The 15,388-nt window shown below is 35.6% G+C and overlaps 1 protein-coding gene across 3 annotated transcripts in view; it reads right to left on the bottom strand.

Annotated features, from left to right (window-relative positions):
- Positions 1-15,388, bottom strand: part of KIF24 (kinesin family member 24) — an 89,379-nt gene that overhangs the window by 72,253 nt on the left and 1,738 nt on the right. Inside the window, exons 2-4 of one of the 3 annotated variants that reach the window (XM_077147902.1) lie at positions 14,108-14,196; positions 11,621-11,693; positions 6,793-6,901 (exon numbers count right to left, since the gene is read on the bottom strand). The gene's annotated coding sequence lies outside the window, so the exon portion shown is untranslated. The remainder of the gene's footprint in view (positions 1-6,792; positions 6,902-11,620; positions 11,694-14,107; positions 14,197-15,388) is intronic. The other 2 variants (XM_077147903.1, XM_077147904.1) reach the window with 2 other exon arrangements.

Raw genomic sequence — 15,388 nt, 5'->3', positions numbered from 1 at the left:
ATTTGTGGTAGATTAAAAAAAAAAAAAAAGGCCACTAATCCTTTGCAAGTACTTTAATCAAGAGGGAATCTATTTCTCCTTCGTTTGAATTCAGGCTGAACTCATGATTTGATTTGCTTGGCCAGTAAGTAGTGACACTGTATGATTTCTATGCCTAGGCCTCAACGGTCCTTGCAGCTCCTATTGGTTCTCTAGGAACTCTCTGCTGCCTTGTGAGTAAGGCCAGTCAATGGCTGTGACCAAAGCCAGACAACAGAGGCGATATTTGGCCTCCGGCCCCAGGAGAGTCCTCACATGAATGACTGCAGCCACACGAGTGACCCTAGATGAGACCAGGAGAAGAACTACCTAGCTAAGTCCAGCCCAAATATTTGACCACAGAGCAGTAAGCAAATGAAATGACTTTTATTTTTGTTTGTTTTTAGAGAAATTACAGAAAATTCAAGCAGAAAGTACAAAATTCCCATATACTGCACCCCCCTCTCTCATACACAAGCCACTAAGTTTTGAGTTTGCTACACAGAAGTAGATAATGGTTACAGCACTTGTGGGCCTTTTTAATTGCTGGTATTTCTGCCTGAAATATTTCCAATGCCCTGTGCCTACTAAAATGTTACAACCATTCTTTCAAAATCAATCAAGAGTTTTCTCCTCCCTGAAGCCATCTCTCAACCTCTTCTACCATTTCACCACTAACCACCCCATGCAGTAGCTAAACCAGGCCACCAATTCCTTTAATACTGTTTCTTCTACCTGGAACAGTGTCTTTCCCAGGAAAAACCTTTATATTTTTTTTTCTGTGAGGACTGTCCTAGTAGGGAATAACTGGTTTTCCCTGTGTTTCAGTAATAATAATAATAGCTAGTATTTATTGAGTATTCATTGAACACTTATTTTGTACCAGGCACTGTTTTAAGCACTTTTGTCAGCTCCAAACAATCCTATGAGGTAGACAAGTATGTGATTTTTGGCAAGTCATTAATTTAACATCTCTGAAATTAACTGTAGGTTCCTAGGATTAGGATACAATGAAAAAATACTCGTAAAACTCTCAGCACAATGCCTGCTACATACTTAGCACATATTTGATGCCCAGTAAGTACTGGTATCGTGCGTCAACTTGGCTAGGTTATGCCATCCAGCTGTTTGGCCAAACAAGCACTTGCCTGATTGTTACTGTAAGGGTATTTCTTAGATGTTTTAAATTATTAGTCTGTTAATTGCGATTATGGCTGATTACATCTAGAATCAAAATAGACAGCCTTCAGCAATGTCAGGAGTCTCTTCATGCAATCAGTCTAAGGTCTTAAGGCGGGGAATGAGGATTTCAGCAGTCAGAAAGAATTTCTATCTCTACTTCAGCCAGCAGCTTCTCCTAAGGAATTCAACGTCACCATAGAGTTCCCAGCCTGTGGCCTGCCCTAGAAAATTCAGACTTGCCAAACCCACAGTCACCTGTGCCAATTCCTGTAATAAATCTCTTAATAGTTCCTGCCGATTCTGCTTCTCTGGAGAACGCTGACACTAGTTATTAGTTATTACTTCTGCATTGCTGCTCTCTTTACCAGCCAGCACAGAAACTAAAACAGAATAAGCCCTCGATGTTTTGGTTTAAGTCATTTTTTAAGTTGTTTCTAAGCAGCTATATTCCGCAATTGGCTCAGCTTAACCCAGGGGAACGGGTTGTAAGAGCACTGCAGTCTTCTCAATTTCCACAGACTGTACAAGATCCTGTATTTTCCACACCCACCCACATACCAAACATTCCCTAATCCAATTCTGATAACTGCGGGCTCTACTGCAACCCTTAATTAGCACCTGCAGGACGAATATATTCATCTTACAGTGCTTGGATACTCTCTAATATCATGGAAAGGGAAGATGCCAGAGATAGCAGTAATCTGGACTGGAGGATTAAAGCAGCCACCAACACACTTCTACGCAAGTTGACAGCATATCAGTTTTCTGATCCCTACAGTTAGCCTGTGTTCTTCTGTTTTAAAATTAGGTATGCTTCTTTGTACCACATTCCATTACAAAGGTCCAGCCTTTCCTCTTCTTTTGAGGTAAACATCAGAATTACACAACGAGCTTTAAAAAATATACATACCAGACCCCCATCCCAGACCTACAGGAAAAAACAAAACTAAACCAAAAAACCCACCCATATTTGGGGGTGGAGAGGGCAGAGGAAGACATAAGAACTTTGACAAAGTTCCCCAGGTGATTATGATGTGTACTCCACTGATCATTATCTATCAAAATTACAAATGTCTATGCACTGACCCAGTAATTCCTTTTCTAGGAATTTAACCTACAGATACGTGCAAAAGTCCAAAATGACATATGTACAAAACTACTCATTGTAGCACTGTTTGTAATAGCAAGAGAATGGAATAGGGATTGGTTAAATAAATAACAGTACATACATTAAATGGAATAATACTATGAAGTAATTATAAAGAATAAGTAAGCTCTCCAATATATTGTTACATGAATACAGTAAGGTACAGAATAGTTTGCATGGTAAGATACCATTTGTTAGAGAGAGAAAAAAAAAGAAAAAGGAGAGAAAGAGAGGGAGGGAAGGTGGGAGGAGAGGGAGAGGGAAAGAAAAATACTGATCTATGTATTTGGTAACCAGGCATAAACTATTTTTGGGATAATGCATAAGAAAGTACTAATACTGGTACCTGAGGGATAAGAAACTGGGTGATAGAGGGCAAGTGTGGGAAGAATACTTTTCATTGTATAGCAATAAATGCTAGTGGTTATTATTACCTCTCCTACTGTCACTCCTAGTCACTATTATCCATCACCCAGGACAGGGTTTAGAACACTTACTTACTGAAAAAAAAATTTTTTAATTCCATTTACCCTAGTCAACGCTCCCTGAGATACTTATCACTATTTTAGTTTTTCCTTCTAATCTTACTGCAATGCATCTTTTATATTGTGTACAATACTATACTCATAATTATACTGCACTCTACTTTTTATTTAACATAAGATTTCCCCATGTTATTTGTTATAGCCATTAAAACCAATTCACATTAAATATTCCTGTTCTTAGGAAATATAACGGAAGCATTAAGTATTCAAGGACCATGACATATGCAACCTCCTTCAAATGTTTAGAATAGACAGACAGGCAAACAGATAAATCTGGGTGTGTTGGGGGGAAGGGTATATTGGAGTTCTCTGAATAAATTTTAGATTATTTTTGGAACTGTCCTGCAAGTTTGAAATTGTTCCAAAATAAAAAGTTAAAAAATAATATACTATTAAAATAAATAAAATTTGGTGAATAGATGAATTATCCCAAAAAGACGTGATTTCTGTCTTCAAACTGCTATGGTGTTCTGGTAGCAAAACCAATAAGAGTATTTATTACACACATATTCACTTTTTTTAGTCTTTATGTATTGGTACCTCTGTTCTAGAGAAGATGTAAGATGCTTCTGCCTTGTCCTGTAGTGTGAGTATTTAAAGACTAAAACAATATGATCTCAACCTAGCTAGATAGGTGTGTAACAAGTACTTTTTTTTAACTTTTCATATTGTATTACATACATACACAGCAAAGAAAGAAAAAAACAATAGTTTTCAAAGTACTCTTTAACAAGCAGTTACAGGACAGATTCCAGAGTTTGTCACAAGTAATTCTTGAATGAACAGAATCCCCTTAGACAGTCAAAGGGACAAAATGATCCATCATTTTTAATTTTTACCCAAGACAACCAAGTGATCAAAAAATCACATGAAGTCTGCTTATATGACTACAGCCTTTTTTCTGAATCTCTTAATGGTCTACAAGTTTCATCCCCCAAAGTTTAACAGAGATATCCTCAGGGCCCTTACAACCTAAAAGAGCCTAATACAGAAAGTCTTTACCAACGTCACCCTGAAAACCTCATATATATATAGATAGGAAAATATTTTATATAACCAGGCTCATTCTATTATTTCAGCTGATAGTCCAGTTATATTACTCTGATGATCTAATTAAACTAAAATTTACTGAGTTCTATTTTATGCCAAGCACTACACCAGGTGCTTTATGTAAACTATTTTATTTAATCTGGTTGAACTAGAATTCCATTTAACAAAAAAACTCTATTGGAGTACTCCTAAAGTAAAGCCAGTGTTTATCTATTTGTTGCTATTTTAGATTGACAATTTCAGTGTAAATCCTCATGCTTCATCCAAATTGTATTACTGGGTATATTTTAAGCGAGTAGAGGAGAATGGAGTAAAGGGATCACTTTAAGAATACTTTCTCTAGCACCTAGAAGCCTAATCAGATAATTAAGGAGAACAACCAAATCCAAAGCTGGTGGTCTGTTAACAGGATAAATAAATGAATAAAACTGTTGGTTATTGCAGCTGTAAATTATAGCAGTTACCCTGACAAAGGTTATAACCTACATAGAGCAACAAGTCTCTCTTGGGTGGGGGGGAACTAAACTAAAATAATTTCTCCTTCCACAAATTTATTTACAGATTTTTAAATTCAAGTTGCCAAATGTGTAAATTAACTGCTATAATTTACAGCTGCAATAACCAACAGTTTTATTCATTTATTTATCCTGTTAACAGACCACCAGCTTTGGATTTGGTTGTTCTCCTTAATTATCTGATTAGGCTTCTAGGTGCTAGAGAAAGTATTCTTAAAGTGATCCCTTTACTCCAGCACAGATCTCCTTAGGTAGGCTTACCAAGAGAATGAACCTTTCCATATACCTACCCATATCCTGTATTGTTCAAACATGTACTTTTACTTTCATTCACCATTTTCTTTGTTTAGGACATGCCTCCATATTTTTAAAAAATAGGTTAACTATGATAAAATACTGATGTGTCAGCTTCTTCAATGGATTTAGAAATTAACTAATACTAAAACATCAGGATAACATATCCTAGATGCCCAATAAACATAGATTCTTAAGACTACCACTGCCACCAGAGGGAGCAAACATCCATATGATTGTTTTTTCTATTTCAATATGTCAAATAAGGCTTTTATTTTAAATGCCTGTCAGATCACCCAGTAAAAATAGTAATAATAATAATACAGCAGATTACTGGAATAGGAGGAAAATGATCCAGGATCCAGTCAGGCTTGAACTAGATATAACACATGGTCAAATTAACGTCTCTAGGCCTCAGCTACTTCAAGTTTAAACCTGTGATGATAATTTCTACAGATTTTAACAATAAAATTTGATATGTTGAAGTCCTCAACAAATGTATTATTATTTTTTTATTATGAATTTGCTAGAGACATTCTGTATAGCACCTACTAAGTGCCTAATACAAAAATGCATAGGGATCTACTCACAGTATTTAAAAATATTTTTATTTTAAAAATTATCAACATCACAAAAGTAAATAAAATTATACCATAAACCTCCATGTCTCTATCCCCAGATTCTTCATTATCAAAATTTGCGACTCTTGCTTCCTCTATACTTTCTTTCCTTTGCTGAAGTATTTTAAATAAATTCCAGATTCCAAAATTCATTTCTAAGAAATATGGATATTTTCTTATATGACCATCAGGCCATTATTATATTAATAAAGTTAAAAACAATTCTTGGGTATCTTTTTTATCTGATCCACAATCTAATTTCAATTATCTCAAAAAATCTTTAAATATATTTTTCTAAATATCTTTATACAAAAATATCTTTATGTTCAAATCAGAATCCAAACAAAGTTCATACATTTGGTTGTTATGTCAGTTAAGTTTTGTTTTAAACATAACAGGGCAGTCCCCATCCTCTCCATTCCACTGACTTGTTTCAGAAACCACGTATGTTTAAGTATTGGATATATTTATATTAAAACGTCATTGTTCATTTGAAATTCAAATTTAACTAGGGGTCCTGTAAGGATGTAAATGGTATTCCTCACATAAAGATGACAGGCTACAATAACTACTTAGAAGCAAAACAATCAGCCAGGTGGAATACAGGGTAGAATATTTCAAATATTTAGGAAATTTGTTTGATCTCAAATGCCCTCTATTACTACTAGTTCACAAAAACTCAGATAAAAATGACAAATGAGTAAAGGAAGAATGAGCAGTTAAAGTTGATGACTGTTGATTTTGTTTAGTGTTTGAATATTCCTATATTAGCTACAACTTTATAGGAAAACTGAGAGCAAAGAAGGGAAATGATATAGCATTTGTGCTATTTTTTTCCCCTCCCAAACCTGGCAAATAATGCCATCGATTTCAATGTTCTTTCTCATTAAGCCCTTGAAACAGTGTTCAGATCCTTGTTTTCATGTGTGTGCACTAGTATACAATTCTATGAGTTTTAACAATAATCTATACCTGTGCAATCAACACCACACTCATCTATGCCTGTGAAACCACCATCACAATCAAGATACAGAACATTTCCATCGTCAAAAGATTTCTCATGACCATTTGCATTCAATCCTTCCCTCTGCCCCAGGTTCTAGGCAACGTCTTTTCTGTCACTATATATTAATTGCATTTTCTACAATTTTATATAAATGAAATCATACAACACATTCTCTTAGTATCTGGCTTCCTTCATTCTGCAAAATGATTTTGAAATTTACTAACAGTACATGTATCACCTCCTCAGTTTACAGAGGAAAAAGATTCAGAATGAATCAATTCATTGCCCTAGACTATATACTTCTCAAGCGGCAGTTCCAAGATCAGAATTCAGGTCTTCTCATAGCTGATCCCATATTCTTTCCACTATTTCACGCTGCCTACTTCAAAAGTAGTTACAAAAGCACCCCAGTTACCTGACTCCCTGAAGGCCCAGTCAGTATGCTCAGCTCAGCAGACTGGTTTCCTCCTGCACATCTGCTTCAGTATGGAGTCTCTCACAGTTGTCACCACCAGGCAAATGCCCTGCAAATCAGTGAAATCCAATGAAGGTCAGATAGGGAGGTTTTTATGTGTAGGGCCCACTCACATCCAATGCCACAAAAATGCAGATAGTTCTCATCTGTAACAAGCTCAGAGACAGCTAGGGCTCAGCTGCTGGGGTAACAATCAGAAATAGAGACTTGAAAGAAATCCATTTGGCAGAAATTCTATCTTTCTTATCCTGACAGCAGAGAAAATCAACTGAAAGGGGAATATAATGCGATTTTAAACACTATTAAAGAAGTTTATCAGCATTCCAGGATGTAGCTAATATACAATGGTTTAATATATTCCTTCAAACATTCCATTCAGCCACCTAAACTACATAGCTCTACCAATCTAAACCACAGGAAACTAAACTTGGAGTCAGAATAACTGTCATTGGACAAAGTCACCTAGTTTCTCTGAGTTCCATTTCCTTCTCTCAAAGGATATTGTAAGGATGAAAGAAACTACTTAAGTAAAACTAATGTGAAATCTTAAAACACTCCATGCAGATGGGGCTATGCTGTTTTATTCAGCACCAGAATCGCAGGGCTTAGAACTGAGCCTGGCATATAGGAAGTGTTGGTTGCCTGACTTATTAGAAACAAGCAGACACTCATCAAAGACTTTTAACATTATTAAAAGATTGTTTCTATTATTAGACTGAGGAAAAGCTGAATAACATAGTACAGAATCAATTCACAGATTCTGAAGTGGATATATCATACTTGCAAAACATACTACTCTCAAATATTGATTCTGTGGGTTTCTAACTTAAAACTATTTCAACAATTTTTTAAAGTGTTTTTCTCCCCTTCAATGGCATAATTGATATCAATGCCTAATTACTATATATATGGAAATATTAGATGATGCTACATATCAAAAAACACTTGATCCAAATATAAGTTGTGTGTGTGGGTGTGTGTATGCATGCACATGTACGCCTGGTCTTAAATGATTTTCTCTTAATCAGCTTTGCTTAGGTATAATTTATGTACAATAATCTGTACTGATTTTACATGTTTTAACCATCACCTCAATCAAAATACAATCAAGCCAGTCCCACTATTCATCCCTAACCCTTTGGGAGTCGATCCTCTCCCCCAGTTCCTGTGCCAGGGAACCACTGACTTGCTTTGTCACTATAGATAGGTTTGTGTTTTCTAGAATTTCACATAAAAGAAAATCATACAATGTCTGTTATCTTAAATCTATATAACATATGGAGACTGGAAATTTTCCATTACCTTGTGTAACTTAAGACTGTGGAGAAAGTTAAAATGATTACATCTACTCTTCCTTCACTGACAAATAATATCTGGTAATAAAGGAAGAAATTTCTTAAAATTTAAATCAGCTTAATTTTTTAAGTCAATTTGAGAAAAAAAGTTGCTAAAACAAAGATATACAGAGTCAATGACCATACAAAATTTCTTTAAAGCAATTCCAAGTATACAGGAGACAATCAGTAATTATAACTAACATGAGCCTGGATGCATGTAGTAGTAATTTCAAAAACCTGAAGAAAATATCAGAATCTTTTGTTGCTCTGATGGAGATGTACAGCGAGATGAATACTGTCTTCATGCTTGCTAACACCATTCATTCTGTAGCCCATGGATCAAGAAGTAATTTCAACTTTCAAGTTGTGTTATAATTTAAGATACACATTTCATAAGGCTATAGCTACCATAAATAGTGATTTGTCTAACAGATCTGGGCAAGGTTAATTAAAAACTTTCTGGAAAGGATTCACCATTCTAGATGTCATTAAGAACATTTATGATTCATGGGAGGAGGTCAAGATATTAACATTCATAGGAATTTGGAAGAAGTTCATTCCAACCCTCAAGGATGACTTTGAGGAATTCAAGATTTCAGTAGAGGAAGTAATTGTAGAGATGTGGTGAAAACAGCAAAAGAACTAGAATTAGAAGTAGAGATTAAAGATGTGCCTGAATTGTGGCAATCTCATGAGAAAACGTGAATGAAAAAGTTTTCTTATGGATGATCAAGGAAAGTAGCTTCTTCAGATGGAATCTACTCCTGATGAAGTGCTATGAATACTACTGAAATGACAGTACAGGATTTAGAATATTACATAAATTTAGTTGATAAAACAGTGGCAGAATTTGAGAGTACTGACTCCAATTCTGAAGTTCTACTGTGAGTAAAATGCTATCAAATTGTATCATATGTGATGATTAAACAATGATATAGCTTTCACAATGTGTCTCTGTGAATGTGAAAACCTTGTGTCTGATGCTCCTTTTATCTACCATATCAACAAAAGAGTAGAACATATGGAATAAAAATAAATAATAGGGGGAACAAATGTTAAAATAAATTTAGTTTGAAATGCTAGTGGTAAATGAAAGTGAGGGATAAGGGGTATGGTATGTATAACTTTTTTTTTCTCTGTTATAGTTTTATTTCTTTTTCTGTTGTCTTTTTATTTCTTTTTCTAAATCGATGCAAATGTTCTAAGAAATGATGAATATGCAACTATGTGATGATATTAAGAATTACTGTTTATATATGTAGAATGGAATAATATCTTATTGTTTTGTTGGTTTGTTGTTTTTTTTTTTAATAAAAAACTTTATTGCTAAAAAATACTAACCATCATCTAAGCCTTCAGTGAGTTGTAATCTTAATAAAAAAAAAAAAGAAACAAAACCCCCCCCAAAAAATTGTATCATATGTTAAAGAAATATCTTTCATGAAAGGAAAAGTCAATTGATGCATCTGCATTTTGGTCTTCTTTTAAGAAATAGACACAGCTACCCCAACCTCAGCAACCACTAACCTGATTGGTCAGCAGCCATCAACACTGAGGCAAGACTCTCCATCAGTAAAAAGATTACAACTCACTGAAGGCTTAGATGATGGTTAGTATTTTTTTAGCAATAAAGTTTTTTTTCTTACATGGCAGGCAACAGGAATTGAACCTGCGTCTCCAGCATGGGAGGCAAGAATTCTGCAACTGAGCCAATAAAGTATTTTTTAATTAAGGCATGTATATTCGGTTTTTTGTTTGTTTGTTTTGGCATGGGTAGGCTATGGGAATCAAACCCAAGTATCTGGCATGGCAGGCGAAAATTCTGCCACTGAGCCACTGTTGCACCATCCTATATTAGTTTTTTAGACATAGTGCTGTTGTACACTTAATGGACTACAGTACAGTGTAAACATAACCTTTATAGGCACTGGGAAACAAAAAAATTCGTGTGATTTGCTTTATTGCGGTGGTCTAGAACAAAACTGGCAATTATCTCCAAGGTATACTTGCCTAAGAGAAAGTGTCCTGAATGAATTGGCGAGAACACATGGTTAGCACTAGAAAAAAAGAGGGCCAGTGAAGGAAAAGGTTGTCTCTACCAAGAGAAGAAAAGGCAGGCAAGAAGAGAATACAAAAAATTAGAGAAGACAAAGAGTATGGAAATTTCCAGGGTAAAAGAGCATGGGGCTGAATCAGTAACACTTTGAAAAACAGTATGATATTTTCTCAGGAAGTTAAGCCTTCATATATCATAAAACCAGCAACTCTATTCCTAGAAAACTCTTGAGGTAATATCACCTAGAAAAACTCTTGAGCATGGCCTTCAGAAGATATATATGTATAAGAATGCTCATGGCAGCATAGTTCATGAGAGCTAAAATTTGAAAATAACCTAAGTGTCTATAGACTAGAGAAGAGATAAGTTATGGTGTTGTCACATGATGAAATAGTTTACAGCAGTGAAAAAAACACAAATTACAATCAATAATTTATCAATTTCAAATATTATGAGTGAGAAAAATTCCAGAAAGCTATGTTCATTTTTATAAAGCTCAAAATCAAGCATATCTAAACAATGCATTGTTTAGGCATCTGTCATGGTCAGGTTCATATGTCAACTTGGCCAGGTGGAGGTGCCCGACTGTCTGGTCAGGCACGTGCTGGCCTATGAGGACATTTCAAGGACTTAAATCATGATTAAGTTGGCTATATCCACAGGTGATTGCATTTGTAATCAGCCAAGGAGAGCGTCTTCTGCAATGAAACTTAATCTAATCACAGAAGACTTTTAAGGATTCAGAAAAGACTGTCACTCTTCCTGTTTTGCCAGTGAGTCTCTACTGTAGAGTTTGTCTAGACCCTTCATTGGAGTCACCATCTTCACAGCCTGCCCTATGGATTTTGGACTCTTCCATTCAGGATAACTAGTTATCCAGCCAGCCTCTCCTGAGAGTTCATTGAGGAACTTCATTGGAGTTACCAGCTTGCGGCCTGCCCTACAGACCTTGGATTCTACATTCCCATGGTTACATAAGATATTTTCATAAATTTTCTATCTATGGATCTCTCCTGCTGATTCTGTTTCTCTAAAGAACCCCAGTTAATACAGCATCTAAACACAATTTAGGATATTAGTTACCTCTGAGGGGAGAACAGGAAAATGGGAAAGGAAAGGAACAGTTAGGGAGATTATATGCCAGATAAGGGCTACTTATTAATTTTGCATTATGCTTTATAACTTACATATGTGCTACACATATTCTTGGGTATTTACCACATTATATTTTGATAAGAGAAAAAAAAGAATCCTACAGCTATTCAGGTCAATAAAGATCATCTAGTCTGTACCTCACAAACTGACAGTATTATAGAACATATTTGGCCCATGAAAGACTCTCTTCATCCCTTGCAGTCTGACTTGCGGTACTTACAATTTCTTTTAGTTCGTTTCAATATTTAAAGATCAGGAGATCTCACCTTAAAAATACCCAGTTCCTGTTTTTCCTAAAAATTAAAAAGTACAGTTACACTGGGTTCACAATAAGATACGGCAACAATAGACCAAAACTGAGCAGTGGATGACCTCTTTACAAGAGCATATACCTCCTATACACCATGGTCCCTACTGCTCCTGATTATAACTAACCAACTTTCCTCATTTACATTAATTGTTTAGTCCGGTGGGCAATTGAGTTTGAGACCTAGGATCCGGTCCATCAGCTTCATTTTATGCAGCAACTAAGGCTTGAGATGATTATGTGGCTTGCCCAATTTCATATAACTTTGGTAGGTTAACGTCAATGGTCTTTTCAATCTTCCTGTTTTACACTCTCTACTTACTCAACTAAATATGTCTAAATGACATGCTGTTCCTGAAAATGAGGAACTACGTAGGAAGGTTAAGCAGGCAGTAGAGCGTATCCTTCAAAAAGGTTCATACAGGAAGTTCAAAGGTTAAATAAAAATTGTATTTAATTATTGTAGAAATAATATGAAAATGTAAGGAAATTTCTTGCTTGCCAAGAAATATTTCATTTGAATTCCACTAAACTGTTTCAATGACCACTTTAAAAAAAACATAAACGTATATCTTTATTGAGATAATTCATATTCTATTCAATTCACCCATTTAAAGTTTGCAATTCAATGGCTTTTATTATATTCATGTAGTTGTGCAACTTCTTTTAGAACATTTTCATCACCCCAAAAAGAAACCTCATACCCATTAGCAATCAGTCCCCATTTCCCCCCAATCCACCCAGCCCTAGGCAATCAATAACCATGATCACTGTTTAAGGAGTCACTAACAAAGTCACTGGGCTCACTGTACTGCCTTAAGGGTTTTTCTTTGTTTCCCAAATGAAAAAGCTAACCATTAGAAACGGATACAATAAAAGAAACCCAACATTTTCAATCAATTTTCATTAAAATGTTTCTGTACTCCATGTTCGGCATAAGATCCCTAACTAGGAATAAAAGAAATGCACTGTTATCTAGAAGATTAAAAGGTGAATAATATAGTATACAAACAATTTTTCTCCCACAAGGGAATTAGTTATTTCAAACTCTAGGGATTATTCTAACTATAGACTACTGATCTCAACAGAAGACCAGTGATACTAGACAACTATATAAAGCAACAGCTGCAAAGCGATGATACTTAATAGAATTCCTGAGGCTAGATGTGGATTTTGGGATACCGATCATGTGAGCTATACAAAAAAGTGGTTTCAGAGACAGTTTATTTTTGTAATTGAAAAAAATTGTTTCAAGTTTATTTACAATTAAAGTAGCTAATGCTCTGCAATTATTCCAATTTCCTTCAAGAACCCCACAAATATTTACATTTGGTGAAAGGTATTGGAGCAATCACCTAAAAATAAACATACAAAGTTGTAGAACCCAGTTATCTTAAAGCAGTGAAAGTACTACTCTCCCTAAAAATAGAGGTTTAATTCTTAAAGCATCCCTAGGAACAGGTGGGAACCAACGTTGGGTTTAAACTCAGTGCTTTATTTTTAAAATCTAGGTCTAATCCAACTGCAGGAAGTTGTCATTTGCAGATTTTTGCCACTTTGCAGTCATAAAACACTTTCAACCAAAAAAAAATAAATCTTGTATTTAATTGGGAAAATAACAATTATAATCAATTTTTATAAATCACCAGGATGATATCAATTCTTTGTCAGGTTTACATTCCTTTGGGAACTGTTGCCACAATGACACTAGGAATCATTTCTTTCTTTTATCTCGATCACAAATCCCATCAATAAACCCAGCCAATTTAATCTCCTAAATATTTATCAAATATCTCTTCCCCATCCCCATTCCTACTACCACTGCCCTGGTGGTTCAGTCCCAGTAGTTCTCACTTAAATCATTACATGTCCCGTAACTGCTCTCCCTGCCTCCAGTTTTGCCACTTCCAAACCACCATCTGCTCTGCTAAGCTCTATCAGTCTTTCAAAAGCACAGTTATGACCCTTCAATGGCATCCTATTACCTATGTCTAAGACAAAATTCAGGCTCCTTAGCATGCCCCAAAAACCCTAGCTCCTGCCTCTCTTTCAAATTTAGTTAATTTCTTGGACTGTTTTATTCCTCTATGCATTTATTCACATTGTGCCTTTAAATGACTCCCTCCCACAGTCACTAAGCCTTCCTTTACCTGCCTACCTCTTACTGATTGATTAAAACACAACTAAGGTATTTTCTGATCTCCCCAGATTTGGTCAAATGTCCTCTGGGTGGGCCACGGTGGCTCAGCAGGCAAGAACACTTGCCTGCCGTGCCCGAGGACCCGGGTTCGATTCCCGGAGCCTGCCCATGTTAAAAAAAAAAGTCCCTTCTATGTTCCAATCAAATCTTTTGCAAATCTCTATCATTGTGGTTACATTCTATAATAATTATCTACTTACATATCTGTTTTCCCCACTAGCATATGAGCTCCCTGGGATCAAGGAATGTGTCTTCGTAATCTTTTTATCCTGAGTATCAAAAACAGTGTCTGGAAATAAATAAGACAATAATTGTTTAACAAATAAATGATTTACATCCCTACACTGCATCAAAACTCTACAACGCATCTGATACTATTTCAGCAGTGCGTGGTAAGAACTTTTTGTATCAGGGTAATTTGAGTGCTCAGGAAAATTCTGGCAGAGTTGCTAATGCCCTTATTCATTGCTCCTGGGCAACAAAATCAAACAAAGTTATATCATTCAAATGAATGGCTATGGATACAATTATGGTCACAAGAACCATTCCCCCAGTCAGTTAAGAAATATTTTTTCAGGGCCTTTTAATGAGGTAGACTCTGTTCTAAGAATTGGGTTTAGAGCAGTGAACAAAACAGACAGGGCCACTGCCTTCATAGGGCTATTATTCTAGAGGAAGGAGATAATGATCGAGTAAGCAAGTAATTTCAAATCATGACAAATGTTATGAAGAAAATAAAGCAGTGTAAAGGGTCTACTTTACAATGGATTCACTCAGAAGTGGACATCTGAACTGAAACCTGAAATAACATGAAGGGAGAGCAGTATGAGATGAGGACAGAAAAACCAGATTATGTAGAGTCTATTAACCATGTAAAGGAGTCAGATTTTTAAGTGAAACAGGAAGTTAATGGGGGGAAATGGAAAAGTCATTCTCTGATACACATCATTAAAGATCACTGTCAGTTCTTGTGGGGAATATATAGAAGAAGCTGGACAAAAATAGAAGGAGGTTCATTTATAAAGCTACTGCAAACGGGCAAATAAACCATAGAGTATTAGAAAAATGTGTTTTGTAAGGATAATTGGAACAATATGAATAAAATGCTAAGTTCAGTGTCTAAGATGCAAGTACCTATTATTAGCTTATGGCTGTAGAAAAAAGTCTTGGTCAACAGGCTGTGACCATCAAAACCCTTAAGAGTAAGTCTTGAAGTACATAATGACTACAACACTCTCAAAGTAAAAGAAGTAGAACCCTATTACTCATTTAACAAAATCTGTTGAGGATCTACTCTGCATAAATTATGAGCAGATTCACTGAGCCAACACAGAAAACTGAATAGATCAATCATAGAACACTCGATCCGGATGCGATCTGAGAAGAGTTCAACTCCTCATTTGACAGACAAACAAAAATAAACGGCAGCCCAGCAAAACAGAGTGCTATTTCTCCTAAACTGGAAGATAGGGTCAGGTCCT

This window comes from Tamandua tetradactyla, chromosome 2 (genome assembly GCF_023851605.1).
Source record: "Tamandua tetradactyla isolate mTamTet1 chromosome 2, mTamTet1.pri, whole genome shotgun sequence".
Classification (NCBI taxonomy): Eukaryota; Metazoa; Chordata; class Mammalia; order Pilosa; family Myrmecophagidae; genus Tamandua; species Tamandua tetradactyla.
This window is presented reverse-complemented; position numbering and strand designations above follow the sequence as displayed.